At 37.6% G+C, this 23,378-nt stretch overlaps 1 protein-coding gene across 7 annotated transcripts in view; it reads left to right on the top strand.

Moving 5' to 3' along the window:
* The window catches only part of drk (growth factor receptor-bound protein 2 drk), a 230,243-nt gene that overhangs the window by 9,398 nt on the left and 197,467 nt on the right, over nt 1–23,378 (top strand). Inside the window, exon 1 of one of the 7 annotated variants that reach the window (XM_090405857.1) lies at nt 9,320–9,433. The exons of 5 other annotated variants lie outside the window; for them this stretch is intronic. The gene's annotated coding sequence lies outside the window, so the exon portion shown is untranslated. Of the gene's footprint in view, nt 1–9,319; nt 9,434–23,378 lie in introns of those variants that run through there. One more of the 7 variants, XM_090405853.1, reaches the window with a different exon arrangement.

The raw sequence follows: 23,378 nt of genomic DNA, 5'->3' as shown, positions 1-23,378 counted from the left end.
TTATTATTACCCCAAGACCTCATGGAGTCAAAGACTCATCTGGGAGGTCCTTTTATCACACACACACACAGCTCATCATACCGTGTCTTAAACACACTCAAACTCCTCAGACACCACACTCTCAGGCAAGGCATTCCAATCATTTACAACTCTGCACGAAAAAAACCTGCCTCTCACTCCCCTACTCACATCCTCTTTATACAGTTTCAATGAATGACCTCTGGTTCTCCCCTGATGTACTACTATTTTCTGTAGAACTTCTCCAGCATTGATCCTATAACAACCCCTTACCAACTTGTATGTCTGTATCATATCTCCCCTCTTCCTCCTGTCCACCAGACTCTGCAAATTACATCTCAATCTTTCCTCATATTCGACATTCCAGAGGTCAGAAACTTTATACAGTTTCCAGGGATGACCTCTAGTTCTCCCATGATCTTCGACTGTTTTCTGTAGCTCCAACATTGATCCTATAACAACCACTTACTAACACTTACTAACATGTAGTTCTCTATCATATCTCTCCTCTTCCTCCTGTCCATGAAACTCTACAAATTGCATCTTCTCAATCTTTCCTCATATTCGACATTCCAGAGGTTAGAAACTACCTTAGTCAGTCGCCTCTGGACCCTTTCCAACATCTCTTTCTCCTTCTGAAAACCAGGTGACCAAATCTGGGCACAATAGTCCATGTGTGGCCTAATCAAAGCCTTATATAACGTACAACGGAACAAGAATCTCCCTACTTCTACACGTTAGTGTCCTCTGCATCATTCACAGAAGCCTTTGTGTTGTCTTCACAACTTTGGCTATGTGTCCCCTAAATTTCAGATCCTTATCCACTATCACCCTCAGACCTCTTATTTCCTCCACCTCCAACAATATATCCTCACCAAGCATAAATACTGCATCCCATCTTTGTTTTCTAAATTTTAAAACCTTACATTTTGTAACATTGCACTCGTATCCCCATTTCCATGTCCAATCACTCAATTTATTCAAGTCTTCATTTTTGCAAATGAAGACTTGAATAAATTTTGCAAAAACATACTGCAAATGAACCAACTAGTAGCCGATAACAACACATATAAAATGGTAAATTATAACCCAACAAAAAGGATAAAGGACAAAACAGAAAAACTACTAAAGTCCATCACTTCTTGGCCACCAGACACAGTTAAAAAACTCAAACCCCACTATGCCCGCCCCCCCCAGAATATATGGGGTTCCGAAAATACACAAACAAAATGTGCCCCTTCGACCAATAGTGGAAGGAATAGACAGTCCCAATTACCACCTAGCCAAGAAATTAGCGGCAACACTCAAGGAGTTGGTAGGTCATTCCCCCTCCTGAATAAAAAACACACAACACTTTATAAACAAAACCAAAAACATAAAAAAACACTCGACAAAGACGACTTATTAGTCAGTTTTGACGTTTCTGCCCTTTTCACTAATGTCCCCATCAATGATACAATTCTCCTACTACAGAACAAATTTCCGTCCGACATTACGGCCCTCTTTGCCCACGTACTAAAGTCGTGTGGCAAAACAAATTCTACCTACAAAAGGAAGGTACAGCCATGGGCTCACCATTATCCCCACCCCAATCGCGAACTTCTACATGGAAACCTTTGAGCAAAGGGCTCTTGATTCCGCCACGCTTCGACCGACAATCTGGCTCAGATACGTTGACAACGTGTTCGCGATCTGGCTGCACGGGCGACAAACGCTAAACACATTCCTCAGCCACCTAAACAAACAACACGAACGCATACAATTTACCATCGGAATCGAAAACCAAAATTCACTCCAGTTCCTAGACACACTAGTTACACGTCTTCCTTCAGGCAGTCTATCCTTCACGGTCTACCGAAAACCGACACACACGGGCCAATACATACATGCGAATTCATACCACCACCCAGCACAAAAATATGGAGTCATAAACACCCTTAAAAACAGAGCCACAACTATTTGCTCTAACCAGCAAGCCCTGAAACAAGAACTAAAAATCATTAGTGACACATTCATAAACAATGGCTATAACAAAAATACTGTCAATAAAATACTCTATAAAACCACACCAAAAACGAATCTAGATTACAGTAAAACCATAGCCATCCCATACATTAAAGGGTTATTGGAAAAAATCAACAGAATCCTACAACATTATAACCTCAATGCCACCTTTAAACCACCCACTGAACTTAAAACCATATTCAGCTCCTCTAAGGATCCTCTCCTCCCATTAGCACATCCTGGAGTCTATTGCATCCGCTGCACCTGTAACTTACCGTACATTGGTGAAACAGGACGGACAATCCCTATACGCAAGAAAGAACACATTAGACACATTAAATATAACCATTATGGTGAAGCAGGCCTCTCAGACCATGCACTTAACACCTTACACCAAATCAACTGGAAAAGCACCTGCTCTTTACACCGCACAAAAACTTGGTATGAAAGAAAATTTAAAGAATCCTGCGAAATCCTGATAAACCATCCAAATATCAACAATAAAGATGGTATGAAAATTTCAAGGATCTGGATGGCACACATTCAGCCAACCTAATATGAAAGATTTAACATAAGTCAGGACTCTAGCCAATCCACTAGTATTAGAAACCATTCCACTTCAACTGGCTGGAATGATGTTAATATATGTATATAGTAGACAGCACAAATAATAGGACTCTAGCGTTGATGTATAATTTTTTTTTTTTTTTTTTTTTTTTTTTTCACCAGAGGTCAGGTCAACAATTGTGGTAGCGGTTAGTCAGTGTCTTTAACGAACCAGTATGATTGTAGTATAGCTTGTTTCTTGTGTATATTTGTACGCTCCAGAAGATGACCTTGACATAAAAGTCGAAACGTCGAATTGTAAAATTTTAGTAATATTAAACTGAAGTTTTTATTCAAACACGGTAGTTGTCTCCATAATTTCCAAAAATGCATTCGGATCACCGTGCAAGCCTAAAAGAAAGGAAAAGTTATTCAAGTCTTCTTGTAGGACCACAACATCTTCACTACTCTTCATGGTTCATCCCAACTTTGCATCATCTGCAAACAACTGAATATCTCCATCTAAATCTTCAATATCGTTAATATACAAGTTTAACAGTAATGCTCCCAAAACTGACCCCTGAGGCACTCCACTAGTGACTTTCCTTTTTCTGGATATCGCTCCCCCTTACACAACTTGTTGATACCTATTGGATAGCCAGTCTCCAATCCAATGCACTAATCTAATATCCAACCCCATCTGCTCTAGTTTGACTGTCAACTTATCATGAGATAATCTATCAAAAGCCTTTGTGAAATCCAAGTATTTACTGTGTATCCTTCTCCTCTGTCCAAGGAAGCAGTCACTTTATTGTAATAAGTAAGTAGATTACTAAAACATGACCTCCCTTCAGCAAATCAATGCTGTCCATCAAAGATAATACCATTGTTGTCAACCCAACTCTGGATCCTAGTTCTCACAAGCTTCTCCAACAACTTAACCACAACATCTGACGGACAGATAGGCCTATAGTTTGATGCTTGAGTTTGATCACTTCCTTTTTGAAGTGGCACAATCTTGCCCTCCTTCCACTCCTTAAGAACTTGACCAAGTGCAAGACTCGTATTAAAAAAATATGTCAAAGCAGGTGTCAACTCCCTGGCACATTCCTTCAGAATACGTGGTGATATATTATCAAGTCCTGTAGCCTTATTAACATCTAATTTACTCAATTCCCCATACACCTCTTGCTCACTTACAGTCAGTCTCTCCGTCCCATCATCAACTGCTCTCAATGTCTCCATGAAGTCACACTCACAAGATTGAAAGATCTTTATGAACTGCTCATTAATTATCTCCACCACACATTCCGCAACAGCTGTCTTTATACCATTTTCTCCAATGTCATCCTTCCATAATCATTCTTTCTTTTGCTGGCTACATAGCGAAACAACTCCTTAGGATTCTTTTTGACTTCATTGGCTAACTGCTGTTCATACCTCTCTTTAGCTTCCCTCACCAACCAAGTCACCCTCCTTGACTGGTCTTTGCAGACCTCATGGAACTGGTTATTTCCACTTCTCTTATGCTGCCTCCACAATGCCCTTTTTCTCTGTATCGCATGCTTAATCTCTTTATTCATCCATCTCACACCTACCTTATTTAACCTTCTCACCGTTGGAATACATTTAGACATTGCATCTACTGGATAGTTTTTGAAAATCTCCCAAGCTGGATTGATCTCTTTACCAGCTAACTCCTCACTCCATGCTACACCCGCAAGCTGTCTCCTGAACTCTTCATAATCACCCCCTTGTAGTTCCACATATACGCTTTTCTCACTGGGGTCCTCACACTGCTGGCAGCCACCCAGGTAATCAACTCATGGTCACTCTCACCAATTGGTGGATGATTTGACACCTCATTTACAATTACATCCTCTGATGAGATGACCAAATCCCAGACCCTCAATCCTTCTGTGCCCTCTGTTACATACTGTCTGAGGTAGTTATCCCTCAGAAACTCAAGAAACTTATTTTCTTCACTTCCGGGTGCTATCTCATCATTCCAGTCTATATTGCCATAATTAAAACCACCCATAATGATGACCCTTTTCTTATTTGCTTGGCTAATTTGATTATACATTTCATTATCACCACCATCCACATTACCTGGTCGCTAACAACATCCAACCAAGTACAGTCATACTCCGAAGTTACACGGTAGGAGGGACCAACAAAAAGCGTGCAAGTCGAATTCGCGTAACTCGGGTATAATTTTGCTTACAAACATACATGTTGAGTTTTGTTTCCAAAGTCAATGTTTTTCTTTTCTTACTAGCTGTAGAAGGATCGGACTTGCTTCCTTTGGATGACATTATTATTTTTTATGTGATAAAATTTTTATCAAAAACATAACATTCAACAATTGCAAGGTTTGTAAACTATAAAAATCATGTATGTGAATGGAGACCATGCGAAACACGTCAGTGCTTGTTCACAGCATGTGCGACACTGGTAAATGCGGCCGGCACCGGAATGATACGATTAGTGGTGAAACGGGACGGGAATATGTACATATATGAAACTGCGTAACTCCGGATTTGCGTAAGTCGGGGTATGACTGTATTTGATTCCATTCACCTCTATCTCACACCATACTGCCTCAAAACCACTGCACTATTTCCCTCTTGCATCTCTACTTTGTATGGACATAATGCTTTCTCTATCATCAATAGCACTCCCCCTCCATTTTTACCCCTTCTATCCTCATGAAACACATCATACCCTTCCATCTCTATTCCTGTCAGCATGTCATCCTCTTCCAACCATGTCTCACTTATTCCGACAATTTTTGGGTGAACAGACGCAATTGGTGCAACCATGTCATCTGCCTTGTTTCTTATACTTCTGGCTGTTGTGTTTGTATACAAATGGATCATTTGTATACAAACTTCCTCATTTCTGGATCTATAGCTAGTTCCACTGATACCACTCACTTGATGTGATCTCTCCATGCTCAACTCGGGCCATTTCCTTTTCTGCTTATTCATTTTAGAACCGTTTTCAATTTCAACTGTTTCCTCTTGATCCCAGGTCATCCCATATTCCTTTCCTGTCTACACATGCTTTCATCTCCTGTTGGAGCATCCACCTTTCTCACGCTGTGTACCCCTGTCCACACTGAGGCTCCCCATTTCCCTGCTCCTCTTGCACACCCATTCTCTCATTTTCTATACTCATACCACTCCCTTTCCCATTCATAACCACCTCTTCAATCTCTCCTGTCTTACTCTCCTGCTCTTCGACATCACTTCCCGCGTGATCTGATTCATTCTCTCTACTTTCCAGCAGCAGTCTTTCCAAGTGACTCTCACCATAACCATTCAAATGCAGTCCATCGCTCTCATACAGTTCACTTTGTCCTTCAAACTCATTCCACACATTAACAAACTGTACTCCAGTCACCCTCACACATTTCAGCCAGCATATCATTCATAATCCTTGCTTTCACCACAATCATACCTAGGCAACTTGCTGTACCCTTCCTCTCACACTATTCTCTTTTATCCTTCTAAGCATTCTTCTGATATCCATTCTGACGTGCTCTTTGTCCTCTGTCAAATCATTCGTACTTATTAAAATCATCAACTCTTTTGCTCACTACCTCCTCATATCCAATGCCTCAATCACTCTACTCATTTTAGCGCCTGGAAAACATACCTTGTGCATCCTATCATCCAGCACACTTTTAATAATGGAGTCGCCATACAACGCCACTTGCTCAACTTTTGTTAACTCTTTCACCATCATGATTTGTTTTATTAGTTTTTACCTGAATTTACTTAATTTCATTCCTCATCCGTTTCATCTCTTGCCTCATCCAATCCAATTCAACTTCTGAATCTTGCGTCACATTCTCTCTATCATTCAGTCTTTCTAATTTTCTAACTCTCGATTTCCTCTTCTCACTTTCACTCTCATTCATCCTTCTGTGTTTCCGTACTTTCGGTCCAACATGCATCAAACAAACTTTCGCTATCATTCATTCTTTCGATTTTTTCCACTTTCGATTCCTGTGTCATGCCATTCCTGGTTTCTTTCGTTCTCTCAATTTCGTTTCCTTCTGTCACTCTTGCCTCACTTTCTTCCTTTTTAACATCCATTACGGTTTTCAAATTACTCGTTTTCTTTTTTACTGATTTTTGTAGCATTTTTTCGACTCTTTTTCACACCATCCTTCTCTTTTGAACGTGCACTCATTTTCCCCGCGACATTCTCGCTACTAACACTTTCTGTCATCAATTTCATATTAGCATTCATCAATTCCTCGTCCAGGTCACACTTTGCACACATCCTCCTTCCATCCGCCCTAAATATCCACAAATCATTTGTGTAATCAAAAGAATACATATAACACACCTCACACCTAACAAAACAGCTGAAGTCTACGTTAAAGTCATGGAATGACAAAGCTGTCACCATGTTTCCTATGCCGGTTACTATCTTAGGTCTAATAATAACGAATTCGTACTTAAGTTTAGGCCAAAAAAATCCCCCACACTAATAATACTGGTAGTGCATAACTTTTACAGCAACTCTTACTTAAACAAATACTCATATATGCTTAATTATTCCAAGAATAACTTATCTCAATCCGGAGCTCTTCTTACACACGTCCACCACGCTTGACTCATGAGTGCCCTCGAAATTATAAGTGATAAGGTGTCATTTAAGGAAATATTGGTTAAGAGTTAAGGTGATATCAAAGCTAACCAAAATACCTGTGTTATTTAATGTTAAATTCTCAATGGAAGTTTTAAAATGGATAGAATTTTTTATATAGGAAATGATATGACCAATGAGGGGACTAAGCGAGCTTGCTAACTGTTTTGCTAATTTACAGCATAGGTATGCTGTAGCATCTACTATAGGTCTTAGAAGGGAATTTGATTTGTGTATTTTAGGTAATCTGTATATCCAACAGGTATGAGAACGGAAGGGTTCATGTGGATGGGTGGGTGTATTTCAAGAGGTCATGAAGAAACGTTTTTCAGTAGACATTTACATTTTTTTGATTTCAGATTTCGGGGTCATAATCTAATGGTCTGATGTGTAGCAGTCTCTGAGAGTGATGTCCATGTTGCTATTATATCCACTGGTGTTATGAATAACAGTAATACTCCCCTTATCAGATCTGGTAATGATACTCTTTGCATAGTTTCTTGAGGGTACTCATTTTAGTATAAGTACGGAGACTACAACAGTGTTAGGAATAATTACTTTATTTTCCCAGTGTTTTGACCTTCATATTAAGGTCATTATTTGGAGTATACACATATGCAAAGATCAGCTACATTACATTTCTAACAGTAAGCCAAAGTGACAACGATTTGATCAATCGTTATTCTACTGGTAAGACCTCTTGTGAAGAAAAAAAAAAAAAAAAAACATCAGAGCTATATTCCATTTATAACATCATCAGAGAACAAATTCATATAGATAGTTTTAATACAGCAAAGTGGTGGCCTAATTATAATTAACTCTTAGACCAAAAGATTAAGTGTATAAAATATGTGCCATCCATATATTCTTGAGTGGTTTATAAGAATTTCACAGTCCTCCTTAAATTCATGCTCCTACCATGTTTTGGTGTGATGTAAGCAGCAGGTGCCTTTCCATTCAATTCTATGCAGAGTATTCAGAGCATGATCATAAAGGACAGATTTGCCATAGTTATTAAATTTAATATACTGTTTATATTCCTTTTTTCTAATTGAAATTGTGAGTTTCACCTATATAGGGCAAATTACAGGTGCAATGAATACAGTATACTAGTGGGCCAGTGGAGCAAATGGATCCTTGGTTGAGTTGAATAAGGATTTTAATTTTGCAGGAGGTTTAAAGGTGGTATTAAAGTTGTATTTCTGTTAATTTTATCTGATAACAATTTTATTGTAATCTATTTAATTTTTGTTTTTAAGTGGGATCTTGTAAAGAATTCTGTTCATAGTATTTTGGCTGTAGCCATTTTTTAGGGAGGTATTGCTGATAACTTTTAATTCATGTTTGAGTGCTTGTTTACTGGAGCAAATCTTCAAAGCCCTGTTTTTTAGTGTGTTAATAATGCTTAGTTTTTGTGTTGGGTGGTGGTGGTAGGAGTTTGTGTGTGTATATATATTGGCCAGTATATGTAGGCTTATGGTAAACTGTGAAGGAAAGACTGCCAGATATAAGACACATCACAAGAGTATCTAGAAAAGGAAGTGAGTTCTGACTTTCAATTTCAGTTGTGAATTGTTTGTTTAGGTGGCTGAGGAAAATGTCTGGTGTCCATGGGACCAGATAATGAAAATATCGTCAATGTATCTAAGCCAGCCTTTGGGTTTTAAAGTAGAGGAATATGGAGTACCTTGCTCAAAAGCTTCCATATAAAAGTTAGCAGTTGGATGGGGGGATAGTCATAGTCCATGGCTGCACCTTCTTTTTGTAGGTTAAAAGTATTTTTTCACACAAAATAGCCAGAACATGGTACATGGGCAAAGAGGACTGTAATTTCATGAGGGAATTTGTCATGTAAAAGAAGAATTGTATCATTGATTAGGACATTCATGAAAAGGGCGGATACGTGAAAACTGTCTAATAAATTATTTTTTTCTACTGTGATGTTTTTAATTTTGTTTACAAAGTGTTATGTAATTTTAATTATGTGTTTTTAATAAAGGAGGGGGGAATGACCTATTAACTCCTTAAAGGTTGATGCTAGTTTCTTGGCTAGGTTATAATTGTGGCTGTCAATACCTTCAACTATTGGCCGAAGCCGTATGTCTGCTTGCGAATCTTGAGTAAACCATAAATTCTCAGAGAATGAGCATGGTGCAGAAGAAGCTTTTTAACTGTATCAGCCAGGATGTGACTGATTTAAGTAATTTTTCTGTTTTCTTTTTAATCCGATTAGTTGGGTTATAGTTTACAAGTTGATAGGTGCTGTTGTCTGAAACTAATTGATTCATTTTTTTCCAGGTATGTTGTTTGGTTTAAAACAGAGTTTCCCAAACTGTGTTCCGCCGAAAGTGAATAAGTGTTAAAATTCATATTCATTTTGAAAAATTATCAAAATTAATATGAGCCTGGAATTATTTTAAATGCTGCGACGAGCGCCTGAGTTTCAAACATGTTTGAAAATCAGTCACTCTTCACTTTGCATGTGGATTGTGCTGTTAAGGCCAGCACACACTGGCCTTGACTAAGCCTCCCACTACTGTCGACACCTCCAAGCGTAAGTGAAGTACGGAGGTATCTATTCTAGGAAATATGTGATCACAAGCAAAGTCAATGCGATGTGCTGCATGCCTGTAGTGTGCGCTTTTGCATTTATGCAATGCAGTACAGCCTGCTTCGGCGATAGTAGCTTTACATTGAATACGAGACGGATGATACTCGACTCTAGCCAAGGCGTTCTGTTAAAATTTCAGAATTTGTGAAGTGTTCCGTAGAAGGAAAAATTTGGGAAACGCTGGTTTAAAATAACAGTGGCACTGCTTTTATCATCTCTAGTAATTAAGATGTTCTGATTTACCTTTAAAGAGTTCACAGCTGCTATTTCAGATTTGGTTATGTTACTTGTTATTGATTTAGTATTATTTAAAATGTTCGAGATTTCTATTCATATTTTATCAACTATAGTGGTTGGGAGAAATCTTAGGCATCTTTCAATATGGTATATAAAATCCAATTTGTTAACAGTCCTCGGTGCCATAACCAAGTTTAAGCCTTTACTAAGTAGCGAGAATTCATTATTGTTCAGGCCATGACTAGAAAGATTAATCATATGACTGTTCGTTAAATTTAAGGAGGCCTGTGAAATTCTTATCAACCACCCTAATTGTAACAATAATGATGGCCTAAAAATCCCAAGAATATGGATGGCACATTCTATCCACTAAACCTTTTGGTCTAAGAGTTAATTATAATTAGGACTGTCTAGTTCATAACTATAATATAACACTCTGTTAATTTATGGATTAGGCCAACAAGCAACGATATCAAGGTTATTATCCCTCTTTATAAGGCTATTTTTGGCCACATCTTGACTACTGTGCACAGACTCAGTGACCTGGATTTTGAAGGTTTGTGGGTTGCAGAGTTTAATTGACAGGCAGAGGAGAGGGTAACTTATTAAAGGGATTCAATAAGATTGTCGCACAAGAAATTTTGCAATACATGAGTGGAAAGGGAAAACGCTTTCACTCCTAGAATTTGTATAAGAGCATTTGGAAACAAGATTAATGCTTGGAGAATTATTAACGAATTGCCAGAGGTAGTTATGAGTGCCCCAACAGTGAATGAATTATACATATTGTATGAGTAATGGTTAGTGTGGTCTACTATGACTCCTTCGACACCTTAGAAATACCTATATAATAAGAATCATAATTGTAATAACATGATGAGGAAAGGTGTATTATCATTTTACTGAATTCTGCAATTGCCTTTGTTAGGGTGTTCAGATGATAAGTTGAAGTTTAAGTGGCAGTGTATGAGTTGATATATTGGTTAATTGGTTGGTTGAATTGGCAATTTGCTTTTTGATTGATATTGAAATTGAGTGTGTGTGTGTGTGGGAGTGTGCAACATCAAGGTAGAGGAGGACCATTACAAGTAGAGTTCTATATGGTTAAATACTGAGACTGTTACTGTTCAGCCTGTATGTCAGTGATATTTTCACTGGGTTACAGGGAGATATTTAGTGTAAAATGTGTTATTGATTAAATTGTTATATTGTAAATTTATTGTTAATTCTTTTTGCTCTTTATATACTGTATTTATTTTATTTTCATACCTTAGACTGTGCTGTCTCATAACGCTTATCCACACTATGATGTTATTTTCCTCTATCTTAATCCCCCCCCCCTTATCTTCCTGCTTTTGCCCTTTGTTCCTACTGTATAGTAGACTCTAAGTATAGTTATTGCCAGCTATACAATTGCCTTATATTCAATTTCTCAGATTCTTCGGTCTGACAAATTTATTTGATTTACGACTGCACCAGTCAGACCAAATAATAGAGATTGAGGAATCAAAGGCAATATGTCAAATTCCTCTTAACCATATAGCAAGTCATGGCAATGTCTAATTAACACACAGGTTCGTAATTTTTCCGAGATACTGCATTGGCAATGATTAGATCATAGTATTAATTAACAAAGCATTTATTCTAACAACAAATTTTGTAATTACATACTACACAAATAATGGGGAATAGCTGTTTCTCCCAACTTAACTAACCTCACAAGAATACATAGCACAATAAGATAGATATACATCTCTGCCTATACATAACTCTAACACATTACTTAGTACTTTACAACATTAGGACAGACTCTTACTTAATATATATATTATACAGTTATATCTATTTACAATCCAAGAATATTGATATGATATGATGTGGGTTACTTGCAGTTTTTTTTTTTTTTTAATATATATAACCAGTCCATTGTTACGAACAAACTTTCCATTGGAACATCTGAAATTTTTGCCTTGGTCTGGATACATCTTTCTTTAATGTGGATACTTCAGTATGACATAAACCATCGTAGTTATCCTGGCCCGAGTAGCAACCAACATCCCTCTTTCTTCTTTCTTTCATCCTCTGCTGGTGGCTGCCTGTTGTTTACACTAGTAGGTAACTGGGGAGACTATGTTACCTACTAGATAACATATTCTCCTCTCTTCCTCGGTCAGTTGTTCTTGAAATCACAGAGAGCGTGACCTGCCATACTGCGGGATACATCGGCAGACGGCCTTAGGAACTACCTAGAGAACCTCAGGGATAAGGATAGTCGATGAAACTCCAACGATATGACAAGATGAAAATCCATCTTCCAGGACAAGAGGGCGAACTATGAAACTTGACAGCCCAGAACTCCTAATTATATCTGCTGCTTTTTCTTACTCATCAGCCCCTTAAAAATCATGCTTGTTCTTTGTTTCGACTCTGAAGTCCCGTGTTGTCTTTTGCCGAAAGTCTTTGTTTTAGGTTCCAAAATGTTCGCAAGTTGTTGTAAATGTTGTTTTTTATGACTCACTCTACTAATAAGGCATAATCCCTTTCTTCTGGTTTTTAGATACTATAGTTACACAGGCAGTGTCGATTACATTCTACAAAGTGGTTAGTTTATATTAAAAATAAAAACACCATACATTGTATTTTGTTTATATTTTGATTTGACACCCTTGTAAAACCGAGTTATTTAAATTAACTTATCATGCGAGGTTTTACATTAGCTGTAAAACCTCGCATATAGTCATAATTTTTATGACTATGTTACTTACTAGGTAACATATTCTCCTCTCTTCCTTGGTCAGTTGTGCTTGAAATCGCAGGGAGCATGACCTGCCATACTGCGGGATACATCGGCAGGCAGCCTTAGGAACCGCCTAGAGAACCTCAGGGATAAGGATCTTCGATGAAACTCCAACGATATGACAAGATGAAAATCCATCTTCCAGGACAAGAGAGACGAACTACTAAACTTGCCAGCCCAGAACTCCTAATTATATCCGTTGCTTTTTCTTACTCATCAGCCCCTTAAAAATTCTGCTTGTTCTTTGTTTCGACTCTGAAGTCCCGTGTTGTCTTTTGCCGAAAGTCTTTGTTTTAGGTTCCAAAATGTTCGCAAGTTGTTGTAAATGTTGTTTTTTATGTCTCACTCTACTAATAATGCATAATCCCTTTCTTCTGGTTTTTAGATACTATAGTTACACAGGCAATATCGATTACATTCTACAAAGTGGTTAGTTTATATTAAAAGAAAAAACACAATACATTGTATTTTATTTATATTTTGATTTGATACCCTTGTAAAACCGAGTTATTTAAATTAACTTATCGTGCGTGCGAGGTTTTACATTAGCTGTTTGTGTATTATATGAAGCTTAGGAGGATTATTAGAAATAGTAGTGATTATGTAGATCTTCAAACAAATTTCAATAAGAAGGAAGTGTGCGATAATGAAAAAGGATATCAGTCTACTGAAGCTAAATGTAAGATTTTGAAATTTGGGATTCACAGATCTATAGGAAGGCTGCATACTTTTGTTAGATATACTGGAAGAAATGGAGAAAGCAAGGGATATTTTGATGCGATGGTAGATAGAAATTTGAATTCCAGAAGACATACTTCAAAGGTTGCTTTACAGGATGTCCTTTTAAGTTGTAAAATTAGTGCACCTAAATAGTTAATGGATTTGAATACAAAATTTGATAGAATTGGACAAACTGAAATAGTTGAATGTTTGTTTAATATATCATGGCCAACGTTGGAAGTTTATTTTCCACTTGGTTAGACTATAATAAATTTAGTTTAATCCTTTATCCAAGTGTAAGCAAACAAAGTTTGCACCTGAAGTATCTTCAGGACTGAGGCAACTTGTAGTAAAGGTGGACCAAGCTCTCGTCACTCCCTTTTTTCAGTATCTCTCATAATGCAAAGCACATCTTTCAGACATGTATAATGCTATGCATTAAGGGAAAGCCACTACCCAGACCAGTTTCGACCTTCATTGAGGTTTTGTCGGTGAGAGCCAGACCCAGAAGTAGTGATACTAAGGCAGAAGCAATGGAGAGGTCATATTTACCTATACGAGTTGCCACAAGGTGTACCACCTTATTATTAAATTACTCTGGATTTAGAGAAAGATGTTGGAAGTTTATTTTCCACTTGGTTAGACTGTAATAAATTTATTTTAATCCTTTATCCAAGTGTAAGCAAACAAAGTTTGCACCTGAAGTATCTTCAGGATTGAGGCAACTCGTAGTAAAGCTGGACCAAGCTCTCATCACTCCTTGTCTCAGTATCTCCCATAATGCAAAGCACATCTCCTTGCAGACATGTATAACGCTATGCATTAAGGGAAGGGCCACTACCCCAGACCGGTTTCGACCTTTATTGAGGTCTCGTCACCAAGATGAGATCTTGGTCCACCTTTACTACGAGTTGCCTTAGTCCTGAAGATACTCCAGGCGCAAACTTTGTTTGCTTACACTTGGATAAAGGATTAAACTAAATTTATTATAGTGTAACCAAGTGGAAAATAAACTTCCAACATCTTTCTCTAAATCCAGAGTAATTTAATAATAAGGTGGTACACCTTTTGGCAACTCGTATAGGTAAATATGACCTCTCCATTGCTTCTGCCTTAGTATCGCCACTTCTGGGTCTGGCTCCCACCAATGAGACCTCAGTGAAGGTCAAAACCGGTCTGGGTAGTGGCCCTTCCCTTAATGCATAACATTATACATGTCTGCCAGGAGATGTGCTTTGCATTATGGGAGATGCTGAGACAAGGAGTGATGAGAGCTTGGTCCACCTTTACTACGAGTTGCCTCAGTCCTGAAGATACTTAAGGTGCAAACTTTGTTTGCTTACACTTGGATAAAGGATTAAACTAGATTTATATCATGACCAACCATCAAATATATATAAGACACATTTTCTGAGATTGTATGGCATGCTTAAATCTGCTTAAAAGTGGTTAAAACAAAGGAAGATAATTTTGCTGCTCTTTGGGGAAGAAAAAAAAAACTGTTGTAGTAGTTTGCAGAGAGATATGTTAACAGAAAGGATATTTTAGAAAGTGCAGGCAACATTTTCTGATAAAAAATAAAATAAAAATACTAAAGGTTGGTCAATTGATAGAGCCTCTGCTACTAATAGCTCATGCAAAAAGTTAAGCAAGTTTGAGCGCAGTTAGTAGGTGGAAAGGAGTCAATCGTTTGATGCTGCTGGCACACTCTCCCTCGATGAATCTTTGGACTCCCTGGAGGTGTCACATGATAATAATATCGTAGTTGCACATTCAGATTTAAAACCAGTTAAATATTTTGTTAATTTTTTCACATTAAAAACAAAATGTAGTTTACAATAATGAGAAATTTATCATATGTTTTTTCAAATAATAAAAGTCATAAAATGGCCGAGTGGTTAGTGTATCCACTCTCCAGCCAAAAGGCTGCGGGTTCGAATCCTGCCGTGGGCATATATGTTTGTGATTGTCTGTGAAAATCCTTGTGGTGGTGGTGGTTGGCAGTAGATGACGTTGGTGTAGATGATGAAAGTAGTTGTAGTTGGTGGATTGAGTGTTGGAGATGGAGAGTTGTAGAGTAGGTACCCTCCCCTCGATGAGTCTGTGGACTCCCTGATGGTGTCATGTAATAATAATAATAATAATTAATAATAAAGTTTTTTTATATATATTCTTTAGTAGAACACTATCTTTAATATTATTTTGACCCCAATTATTATTATTACCCTAAGACCCATGGAGTCAAAGACTCATCTAGAAAGACCCTTTGCAATACACACAGCTCATCATACTGCACCTTAAACACATTCAAATTCTCTGCAGACACCACACTCTCAGGCAAGGCATTCCAATCATTCACAACTTATCATAGTTTATTCACAAATATGATACAATGTGAAAAGGGAAAAGAGATTTATATAAAAAATTAAATATCGCAAATTATGGTCTTCCAAATCTCTCTCTCTATCTTGAGCTAACTGGTAGATGTCAGATGGAGTTTTACAGTTCAGCCTACTGATGGTTTCACATATGTATTGCCAAAATTGTTTGCATGGGCTTCCTCTACTAAGATTGCCATCTCCTGGTTTGTACAGGACGAGGGATTTCAAAAAGGGTGAGACTTCAGGATGTTTCAATTGATGCCCAAGCCATCTTGATTGTAGTTTTTTGACTATATTGATAAGTGGTTCTTGCTTAGCCAGATTTAGCACAGCAGAGTTAGTGACATGGTCCACCTAAGTGTATCCAAGGATCTGTCTGAGACATATGGTTCCAAAGGAGTTAATTAGGTCTGTAGTTTTTTTTGTGCTTATTGTCCAGGTTTGAGAACAATGCAGGAAGATGGATCTACTGGTTGCATGGTATAGTCTTAATTTTGTCTTTAATGATATTAATGATTATTTCCAGATAGGGAGGAGTTTGTTATGGAAGATTAGAGTCAGTTGTTTACATTTTCTAATATCATTTTTTGTATTGGTGATGTACGATCAAAGATATTGAAAGTTCTTTACTCTTTCTAAGGGTTTGTTGTTGATATGAAGTATAACTTTTTCATGACCTATTGATCTGCAGACCAATAAGTTTAGCAAGTGCCTCTAGTAGACTGAGATGTTTCTGTGCATTTGTTGGTTCTGTATAAATAAGTACAACATCAACAGCAAAGCTAAGATCAGTTATTTGCATGTTGTGGGTAGATGTTCTAATGTTAAAACCAAGATCTTCTGTATTGATGATCCGGAAGATGTAGTCCAAGCATACCAAGATTCTCATTCCCACTTCTCGCTTCCTTGTTCACACCTTCCTTATACAGCTTCTAGAGAGAACCTCTTGTTCCCCCCCCCCCCCCCCGATCTCCCACCATTTTATGAAAAACATCTTCAACATTGATCTTATAACAAACCCTTACCAGCTTGTTCATCTATCATATCAGGCCTCTTCCACCTTAGTCAGTCGCCTCTGAACCCTCTCCAATATCTGTTTGTCCTTTTGAAAACCAGGTGACCAAACCTGTGCACAGTATCCATGTGAGATCTAATCAGTGCCTTATACAATGGAACAAGAATCTCCTTCTGCAAGTCAGCCTTTGTTCTCTAAATTTTAGATTCTTATCCATCATCACCCAAGATCATTTATTTCCTCCACCTCCAATAATATATCCCCACCAAGCGTAAATTCTACATCCCATCTTTGTTTCCCAAATTTTAAAACCTTACATTTTGCAACATTGAATTGGCATCCCCACTCCCATGCTGATTCACTCAATCTATGTTTTCAATGATACTTATTCAAGTTTTCTTGTTAGGGCACATCTGCTCTACTCCTCATAGTTCATCCCAGCATTGCATCATCTGCAAACAACTGAATATCCCAATCGAAATCTTCCCCAATATCACTAACATACAGGTTAAATTAAAATATGCTGGACATCTCTAATATAAATACATTAGAGATGTCCAGCAACGGCCCTAAAACATACCCCCTCATACACACCACTAGTGACTTTCCTCTTCCAGGATATTGCTCTCCCATACACAACTTGCTGATACCTATCAGATTGCCAATCTCCGATCAAATGCTCTAGTCTAATATCCAAACCCATCTGCTCTAGTTTGACTATCAAGTTATCATGCAATAATCTATCAAAAACGTTTTCAAAATCAAAGTATAACACTGTGTATCCATCTCCTTTGTCCAATGAAGCCAATCATGTTCACAAAATGTTCTTGGCAAGGTACAGAGGTGGTTTGCCATTGCCTTCCTCTGGAATATTTTTCGACTTTCCAGTCTAGATCCACACTGTTCCGTGAAAACAGTGAGACACCTCTGGAAGGATGTGACTCTTCGCCATGAAGTAGGCTGCCTGTATTAGAGATGTATTGCGCATATCTTTACCTGGGAATGATTCCCAGCAAGGAAAATTATCCCTTTCCTCCATGAAGCCATCACCTTATTGTAATTAGTAAGTAGATTACTAAAACATGACCTCCCCTTTAGCAAATCCATGCTGTACATCAAAGATAATACCATTGTTGCTCAACCTAATTCTGGATACTAGTTCTCACTAGCTTCTCCAACAACTTAACCATAACACCTAACACATAGATAGGCCTATAATTTGATGCTTGAGTTCTGTCACCTCCCTCATGAAGCAGCAAAATCTTGCCTTCCTTCCACTCATTTGGAACTTGACCCAGTGCAAGACACATATTAAACAAATATGTCAAGGCAGATGCCAATGCCCTGACACATTCTTTCAAAATACGTGGTAACGTATTATCAAGTCCCACAGCTTTATTAACATCAAGTTTGCTTAATTCCCTATATATCTTTTGCTCACATAGAGTCAGTCTCTCCTCCTCATCATCAGCTGCTCTCATTCTCTCCATGATGTCACATTTACAAGATCGAAAGATCTTTATGAACTATATCTTCTGCAGCAGTTGTTCTTATACCATTTTTTTTTTTCCTCCAAGCAATGTCATCCTTCCACACACACACACACACACACACACACACACACACATATATATATATATATATATATATATATATATATATATATATATATATATTTTTTTTTTTTTTTTTTTTTTTTTTTTTTTGTGTGCTGGCTACATATCGAAAGAACTTCCTAAGATTATTTTTGACTTATTTAACTAACTGCTGCTACCCTTGTTGTTATCTTGTCCTGTTAGGCCACATCTACATGTGAAGAGTCTTAGATGTTTCCATGTGCTCCTTGATCTACTTTTGCTATGTCAGTGATTTTGTTTGTGTAGAGCTGTGTTCAGGATCGGGGTCTATTGCTTGCAAGGCAGCTATAATTGCTGGACAGGTAAAAATGTGAATAGGTGTTAGTTCGGTATTAGGGCAGTTATTGCAGTTTCTATATGTTCTTGTATCATCTGTATTGATTTTCATTCCTCGTAGTTCTAGCTAACGTGGTGGAGGTCTTTCTGTCAGCATTGATTTTGGGAATTTGATGTTGTATCACTGATTTCAGTGAAATTAGTTTAGCTTTTGCTAGTGCGTTAGCATCAGCAAGAGTTATCATATCAGTGTCTTGGTAGAGTTCTCTGGTTTCTTTTGCTAATTTATCAGCTGCTTCATTCTAAGCAATGCCTACGTGAGCAGGAATCCATTGTAAAATGCAACTTTTTCCTAAACACTTTAGTTGATTTAAGAGTTGAAGGGTGTCTTGTGTGAGCTTGATATGCTCCATTTTTGATTGCCTCCTTAGCTGATCTTGAGTCTGTAAATTATAATTCCCTCTGATTGTAGAGATGATAATTTTAAGTATGCTTCGAGTGCTTTATTTATTGCATAAAGTTTCTGCTGGTAAAATTGGAAGCAATTCTCCCGGCTCCAACTTTTATTGAAATTTTTTCAATAAAAATCGGTATAACAAATAACCTGTTTGGAGGATGAAAGAAGGTTGATAGTATTTAGGCCTTTTTCTTTGAGCATTTCTTTTGATTCTTTTTTTGTACGGAGTTGGGTAAGTTTAGATTTATGGAGGTATTTGGAGGTGAAGGACTGGAAAATAGAGGTTCTTTGCTTATGTGGGCATTTAGCTGATCAAGACCTATTTCCTTCCTGATAGAGTCATCATGTAAAGTTGATGATCTGTGAAGTCTGCAGTTTTGATTCCAATGTTCATAATTTTTAGGGAGATATGATCGCTTTGGTCATCATCATCATTAAATTCCTGCCATGTACCCTCAAGGGTTGTAGAGGATATGATAGTACTACATGAAAAAAAAATTTACATCATTACTAACTTCCGATCTACAATTTTCCTCCAAATCAGTCTGTTACTTGTCAAGACTCCAACATTATCAGATCTTATATTTCTATTGCCTAAGGCACTTTGTACCATATCAATCCACCTATATCTTGGTCTTCCTCTGGGTCGTTTTGCTGCCAACCTGGCAGAGAACACTTGTTTTCCTATTCTTTCTTCGCCCATTCTGTTTAAGTGACCATACCACCTGAGATTAGCACTGCTAACGCATTCCTAGATGCTCACAATGTCAAGTTCTTTCCTTATATTCGCATTTTTAAATATGATATTGCCATTGATGCCATCTATTCACACCTCTTTTCTCAGGATTCTCATATCTGTGGTCTCTAGTCTTTGGTCAAGTGTTTTATTTCTGACACAGCTCTCAGATCCATAAGTTAAAACTGGTTTGAACACTGTCTTATATACAGCTAATTTAGTGTTCCGACTAATTTCTCTCTTATTCCATATGAATTTATTCAATTGACTTCCCACCATACCAGCTTTGCTGATTCTGTTATCTATTTCTATACTGAATTTACCATCTTCACTAAAAATCGTGCCTAAGTAGCTGAAATGTTTTACTTGTTCCACAGGTTCTCCATTCACAACACAGTTGACATTTTCAATGATTCTGCCTATTTTCATTGTCTTTGTCTTTTTATTGCTGACCTTCATACCATATCTATTACAACAGTTATTCAATTTATTCAGAGAATCTTGCAGACTTGAAGCGGATTTATTTAGAAGTATAACATCATCAGTATAAAGCAAAGAGCTGACATTAACATCTCCAATTTTGATATCATGTTTAATACCACTTTCATTCATAATGTGATCCATATAGATAATGAATAACAGAGGGGATAATGTACATCCTTGTCTCACACCAGATTTAACATTAAACCATCTTCCTGTACTTCCTTCAATTCTAACTGCTGACTTACAACTCAAATAAAGACGTAGTATTGCTTGATATAATGCCCCATTGACAACATATAACTGTAGTGTATTGAATATCTTCTCTCTTGGCACCTTGTCATATGCCTTTTCCAAATCGACAAAACTTAAATACAGATCTTTGTTATATTCCCATACTTTCTCGACTATTTGTCGTAAAGTGAAGATCTGATCCTGACAGCCTCTATTTGGCCTGAATCCAGATTGTTCTTCACCAAGCTTTTCTTCCACAATTCTTCTCAACAGTTTCTCAAGTATACTTGCATAGATCTTGCCAGGAACACTTAGTAGGGAAATACCTCTGTAATTCTCGTATTCAGTTTTATTTCCCTTCTTATATATGGGTACTATGAGAGCTCTACTCCAGTCATTGGGAATTCGTTCCTCTGTCCATGCTTTCTGAACTATGCAGTGCAGCCACTGTAAGACTTTTATACCACCATACTTCAGCATTTCTGGTCGAATATCATCTACTCCTGCCGCCTTTCCACATTTCAAGCCTTTGATGGCGTTTTCTACTTCAAGTATGGATACGTAGTCCTGACCGCATGCCTGGTCAGTGTTTTTTACCACTGTGCTGTCATCACTGCTTGTTTCATTTAGCAGTTTTTCAAAGTAATTACTCCATACTTCAAGGATATCTTTTTCTCCCGTTTTCATGTCACCTTTATCATCTCTAACTCCTTTTACAGCACTCTTTCCTCCATTCCTAAGCTTTTTCAACAACCTCCAGAATATTTTGCCACCTTCTTGATATTTATTTTCTATATTCTTGCCAAAATCCTCCCATGACTTTTGTTTAGCTAGTTTTACACAGTGTTTAGCATTCTTGCATTTGTCTCTGTATTCTCTAAGAGCACAAGCTGACTTATTTGCCAGGAACTTTTGACATTCTTCTTTTCCTTCACTGCCTCTTTAACTTCCTGTGTCCACCATGGAATTCTAATTTTTCTATCCTTGCACACACCCTCTCCACATGCCTCACTGGCTGAATCAATCAGGGCTTTCTTCAAGGCTTGCCACTGAATCTTGAAGGTTTGATTCCTGTTCTCAAACTCTTTCATTTTTTCTTCATTAATCTTTGTGTATTTTACTCTACAGTTCACATCTGAGAGCTGCTCAACTTTTATTCGCTTTAAAACTTTCTTACATGTTATTCTTTTCAATATGAAATTCAATTTTATCCTGCTCAAGATTAAATAGTGATCGCTTCCAATTTCAAATCCTCTGTACACTCTGGTGTCCTGCACCAGGGAGAAAACATCACTATCAACAATAACATAATCAATGAGACTTTTCTTATTCCTTGCCTCTTCTCTCCATGTGAATTTGTGCACATTTTTATGTTGGAACATGCTGTTAATAATAACCAGTCCATGTCCTGAGAAGAAATTCAATAAGTATTGGCCATTATTATTAGCTTTGCTCTTTTCTCCAAATTTTACCAAAATATTTTTGTATGTCTCACAATCATTTCCTACTCTGTTATTTAGATCCCCAACAAGGACCAACTTTTCCTTTTTCATTGTGTCAGTTGCTTTTTCTAAAGCCTCAAAAAATTCCTCCACTTCTTCCTTATAGAACCTTCTGTGGGACCATAGGAACAAAGAAGTCTCATTGTCCAATTCCCCATTCTCATATTTGTCCACATTACTCTACTTGAGACTGACTGCCATTCAAGAAGATTAGCCTTGTATTTTGTGTTGAATACTATGGCTACTCCTTCTTTTCCTTGATTGTCATTGCCTGAATATTACATTTTGTATTTATTGCTCAGAAAGATTTCACCAGTTTTTGTCTTTTTTGTTTCAGTCACCCCTATTATGTCGATCTGTTACTTATCTAATTCCTCAGCTAGCTCCATTTCTTTGCCATTCAGGCTTCTTATATTGATGGTACTGATCTTTAAATCTGGTGATGTTGAGTTGGGGTGTGTTTCCAGATTTGTTCCATTGTTAGCTGACTTTTCGCTGTTTACTCTGGTTCCCTGGTGAAAACAACGGGGCCTTGTTTAACCGGGCGACGCTCCAGCCGGCATGAAATTTTGTCATGTTGTACCATCATTTTTTATTTTGGTTTAACCAATAAGAATACAATTTGGTCGGCTAAATCTCAAATTGCCAGCCCATCCTCGTTCGTTCAGTATCCAAGTAGATGTCCAACAGGGTGCACCACAAGAAGGTGAGGATTGGACATTAGGTCAGAAGCCCTGGTCGGTTCTCTGCATTCCTTTAAAGGCTATGTGGAGGTCTCCTCTCAGTTATACAGCTTTGACCCTTAAGCACCCCAATTGCTTTGGTAGCTTCGGATATTATTAATGAATTTTATGGTGGCAAATTTTTGTCTGTCCTCCAGCCGGTCAAGCCCACATTTGTGTTGGGCTCTGATGTTGTTGGTGGATGAGACTGCACCAATGATAATGTTGGATGCTTTTGCTGCTACCCTTACCAATCAAGTTACCCTCCTTACCTGGTCTTTGTAATCCTTATGGAATTGGTTGTTACCAACTTCTTTTATGCTGCATCCCTAATGCCTTT

The sequence above is a fragment of the Typopeltis vanoorti genome, chromosome 15 (assembly GCF_054136105.1).
Source record: "Typopeltis vanoorti isolate ZY-2024b chromosome 15, IOZ_Tvanoo_1.0, whole genome shotgun sequence".
Classification (NCBI taxonomy): domain Eukaryota; kingdom Metazoa; phylum Arthropoda; class Arachnida; order Uropygi; family Thelyphonidae; genus Typopeltis; species Typopeltis vanoorti.
This window is presented reverse-complemented; position numbering and strand designations above follow the sequence as displayed.